We start from the raw sequence: 5957 nt of genomic DNA on the forward strand, positions 1-5957 counted from the left end.
AACAATATACCGTGGATTAGTAGTGCTAACTATTTGAATTGATTAATACAGCTAAACAATCTACCGTGGATTAGTAGTGCTAACTATTTAAATTGATTAATACAGCTAAACAATCTACCGTGGATTAGTAGTGCTAACTATTTAAACTGATTAATACAGCTAAACAATCTACCATGGATTAGTAGTGCTAACTATTTAAATTGATTAATACAGCTAAACAATCTACCGTGGATTAGTAGTGCTAACTATTTAAACTGATTAATACAGCTAAACAATCTACCATGGATTAGTAGTGCTAACTATTTAAATTGATTAATACAGCTAAACAATCTACCGTGGATTAGTAGTGCTAACTATTTAAAATGATTAATACAGCTAAACAATCTACCATGGATTAGTAGTGCTAACTAATTAAATTGATTAATACAGCTAAACAATCTACCGTGGATTAGTAGTGCTAACTATTTAAATTGATTAATACAGCTGAACAATCTACCGTGGATTAGTAGTGCTAACTATTTAAATTGATTAATACAGCTAAACAATCTACCGTGGATTAGTAGTGCCAACTATTTGAATTGATTTATACAGCTAAACAATCTACAGTGGATTAGTAGTGCTAACTATTTAAATTGATTAATACAGCTGAACAATCTACCGTGGATTAGTAGTGCTAACTATTTAAATTGATTAATACAGCTAAGCACTCTACCGTGGATTAGTAGTGCTAACTATTTAAATTGATTAATACAGCTAAACAATCTACCGTGGATTAGTAGTGCCAACTATTTGAATTGATTTATACAGCTAAACAATCTACCGTGGATTATTAGTGCTAACTATTTAAATTGATTAATACAGCTAAACAATGTACCGTGGATTAGTAGTGCTAACTATTTGAATTGATTAATACAGCTAAACAATCTACCATGGATTAGTAGTGCTAACTATTTGGATTGATTAATACAGCTAAACAATCTACAGTGGATTAGTAGTGCTAACTATTTAAACTGATTAATACAGCTAAACAATGTACCGTGGATTAGTAGTGCTAACTATTTGAATTGATTAATACAGCTAAACAATCTACCATGGATTAGTAGTGCTAACTATTTAAATTGATTAATACAGCTAAACAATGTACCGTGGATTAGTAGTGCTAACTATTTGAATTGATTAATACAGCTAAACAATCTACCATGGATTAGTAGTGCTAACTATTTGGATTGATTAATACAGCTAAACAATCTACAGTGGATTAGTAGTGCTAACTATTTAAACTGATTAATACAGCTAAACAATGTACCGTGGATTAGTAGTGCTAACTATTTGAATTGATTAATACAGCTAAACAATCTACCATGGATTAGTAGTGCTAACTATTTAAATTGATTAATACAGCTAAACAATGTACCGTGGATTAGTAGTGCTAACTATTTGAATTGATTAATACAGCTAAACAATCTACCGTGGATTAGTAGTGCTAACTATTTAAATTGATTAATACAGCTAAACAATGTACCGTGGATTAGTAGTGCTAACTATTTGAATTGATTAATACAGCTGAACAATCTACCATGGATTAGTAGTGCTAACTATTTAAATTGATTAATACAGCTAAACAATGTACCATGGGTTAGTAGTGCTAACTATTTGAATTGATTAATACAGCTAAACAATCTACCATGGATTAGTAGTGCTAACTATTTGAATTGATTAATACAGCTGAACAATCTACCATGGATTAGTAGTGCTAACTATTTAAACTGATTAATACAGCTAAACAATCTACCGTGGATTAGTAGTGCTAACTATTTAAATTGATTAATACAGCTAAACAATCTACCGTGGATTAGTAGTGCTAACTATTTGAATTGATTAATACAGCTAAACAATCTACCGTGGATTAGTAGTGCTAACTATTTGAATTGATTAATACAGCTGAACAATCTACCATGGATTAGTAGTGCTAACTATTTAAATTGATTAATACAGCTAAACAATGTACCGTGGATTAGTAGTGCTAACTATTTAAATTGATTAATACAGCTAAACAATCTACCGTGGATTAGTAGTGCTAACTATTTAAATTGATTAATACAGCTAAACAATCTACCGTAGATTAGTAGTGCTAACTATTTAAATTGATTAATACAGCTAAACAATCTACCGTAGATTAGTAGTGCTAACTATTTAAATTGATTAATACAGCTAAACAATGTACCGTGGATTAGTAGTGCTAACTATTTGAATTGATTAATACAGCTAAACAATCTACCGTGGATTAGTAGTGCTAACTATTTGAATTGATTAATACAGCTGAACAATCTACCATGGATTAGTAGTGCTAACTATTTAAATTGATTAATACAGCTAAACAATGTACCGTGGATTAGTAGTGCTAACTATTTAAATTGATTAATACAGCTAAACAATATACCGTGGATTAGTAGTGCTAACTATTTAAATTGATTAATACAGCTAAACAATCTACCGTAGATTAGTAGTGCTAACTATTTAAATTGATTAATACAGCTAAACAATCTACCGTAGATTAGTAGTGCTAACTATTTAAATTGATTAATACAGCTAAACAATCTACCGTGGATTAGTAGTGCTAACTATTTAAATTGATTAATACAGCTAAACAATCTACCGTGGATTAGTAGTGCTAACTATTTGAAATGATTAATACAGCTGAACAATCTACAGTGGATTGGTAGTGCTAACTATTTAAACTGATTAATACAGCTAAACAATGTACCGTGGATTAGTAGTGCTAACTATTTGAATTGATTAATACAGCTAAACAATCTACCGTGGATTAGTAGTGCTAACTATTTAAACTGATTAATACAGCTAAACAATGTACCGTGGATTAGTAGTGCTAACTATTTGAATTGATTAATACAGCTAAACAATCTACCATGGATTAGTAGTGCTAACTATTTAAATTGATTAATACAGCTAAACAATGTACCGTGGATTAGTAGTGCTAACTATTTAAATTGATTAATACAGCTAAACAATCTACAGTGGGTTAGTTGTGCTAACTATTTAAATTGATTAATACAGCTGAACAGTCTACCGTGGATTAGTAGTGCTAACTATTTAAATTGATTAATACAGCTAAACAATCTACCGTGGATTAGTAGTGCTAACTATTTAAATTGATTAATACAGCTAAACAATGTACCGTGGATTAGTAGTGCTAACTATTTGAATTGATTAATACAGCTGAACAGTCTACCGTGGATTAGTAGTGCTAACTATTTAAATTGATTAATACAGCTAAACAATCTACCGTGGATTAGTAGTGCTAACTATTTAAATTGATTAATACAGCTAAACAATGTACCGTGGATTAGTAGTGCTAACTATTTGAATTGATTAATACAGCTAAACAATCTACAGTGGATTAGTAGTGCTAACTAATTGAATTGATTAATACAGCTGAACAATCTACCGTGGATTGGTAGTGCTAACTATTTAAATTGATTAATACAGCTAAACAACCTACCGTGGATTAGTAGTGCTAACTATTTAAACTGATTAATACAGCTAAACAATGTACCGTGGATTAGTAGTGCTAACTATTTGAATTGATTAATACAGCTAAACAATCTACCATGGATTAGTAGTGCTAACTATTTAAATTGATTAATACAGCTAAACAATGTACCGTGGATTAGTAGTGCTAACTATTTGAATTGATTAATACAGCTAAACAATCTACCGTGGATTAGTAGTGCTAACTATTTAAATTGATTAATACAGCTAAACAATGTACCGTGGATTAGTAGTGCTAACTATTTGAATTGATTAATACAGCTGAACAATCTACCATGGATTAGTAGTGCTAACTATTTAAATTGATTAATACAGCTAAACAATGTACCGTGGATTAGTAGTGCTAACTATTTGAATTGATTAATACAGCTAAACAATCTACCATGGATTAGTAGTGCTAACTATTTGAATTGATTAATACAGCTGAACAATCGACCGTAGATTAGTGGTGCTAACTATTTAAATTGATTAATACAGCTGAACAATCTACCATGGATTAGTAGTGCTAACTATTTAAATTGATTAATACAGCTAAACAATGTACCGTGGATTAGTAGTGCTAACTATTTGAATTGATTAATACAGCTGAACAATCTACCATGGATTAGTAGTGCTAACTATTTAAATTGATTAATACAGCTAAACAATGTACCGTGGATTAGTAGTGCTAACTATTTGAATTGATTAATACAGCTAAACAATCTACCATGGATTAGTAGTGCTAACCATTTGAATTGATTAATACAGCTGAACAATCTACCATGGATTAGTAGTGCTAACTATTTAAATTGATTAATACAGCTAAACAATGTACCGTGGATTAGTAGTGCTAACTATTTGAATTGATTAATACAGCTGAACAATCTACCATGGATTAGTAGTGCTAACTATTTGAATTGATTAATACAGCTGAACAATCTTCCATGGATTAGTAGTGCTAACTATTTAAATTGATTAATACAGCTAAACAATCTACCGTGGATTAGTAGTGCTAACTATTTAAATTGATTAATACAGCTAAACAATCTACAGTGTATTAGTAGTGCTAACTATTTAAATTGATTAATACAGCTGAACAATCTACCGTGGATTAGTAGTGCTAACTATTTAAATTGATTAATACAGCTAAACAATCTACAGTGGATTAGTAGTGCTAACTATTTAAATTGATTAATACAGCTAAACAATCTACCGTGGATTAGTAGTGCTAACTATTTAACTTGATTAATACAGCTAAACAATCTACAGTGGGTTAGTAGTGCTAACTATTTAAATTGATTAATTCAGCTAAACAATCTACCGTGGATTAGTAGTGCTAACTAATTAAATTGATTAATACAGCTAAACAATCTACCGTGGATTAGTAGTGCTAACTATTTCAATTGATTAATACAGCTGAACAATCTACCGTGGATTAGTAGTGCTAACTATTTAAATTGATTAATACAGCTAAACAATCTACAGTGGATTAGTAGTGCTAACTATTTAAATTGATTAATACAGCTAAACAATCTACCGTGGATTAGTAGTGCTAACTATTTGAATTGATTAATACAGCTGAACAATCTACAGTGGATTGGTAGTGCTAACTATTTAAACTGATTAATACAGCTAAACAATGTACCGTGGATTAGTAGTGCTAACTATTTGAATTGATTAATACAGCTAAACAATCTACCGTGGATTAGTAGTGCTAACTATTTAAATTGATTAATACAGCTAAACAATCTACCGTGGATTAGTAGTGCTAGCTATTTGAATTGATTAATACAGCTGAACAATCTACAGTGGATTGGTAGTGCTAACTATTTAAACTGATTAATACAGCTAAACAATGTACCGTGGATTAGTAGTGCTAACTATTTGAATTGATTAATACAGCTAAACAATCTACCTTGGATTAGTAGTGCTAGCTATTTGAATTGATTAATACAGCTGAACAATCTACAGTGGATTGGTAGTGCTAACTATTTAAACTGATTAATACAGCTAAACAATCTACCGTGGATTAGTAGTGCTAACCATTTAAACTGATTAATACAGCTAAACAATGTACCGTGGATTAGTAGTGCTAACTATTTGAATTGATTAATACAGCTAAACAATCTACCATGGATTAGTAGTGCTAACTATTTAAATTGATTAATACAGCTAAACAATGTACCGTGGATTAGTAGTGCTAACTATTTAAATTGATTAATACAGCTAAACAATCTACAGTGGGTTAGTTGTGCTAACTATTTAAATTGATTAATACAGCTGAACAGTCTACCGTGGATTAGTAGTGCTAACTATTTAAATTGATTAATACAGCTAAACAATCTACCGTGGATTAGTAGTGCTAACTATTTAAATTGATTAATACAGCTAAACAATGTACCGTGGAT

The sequence above is a fragment of the Watersipora subatra genome, chromosome 3 (assembly GCF_963576615.1).
Source record: "Watersipora subatra chromosome 3, tzWatSuba1.1, whole genome shotgun sequence".
Classification (NCBI taxonomy): domain Eukaryota; kingdom Metazoa; phylum Bryozoa; class Gymnolaemata; order Cheilostomatida; family Watersiporidae; genus Watersipora; species Watersipora subatra.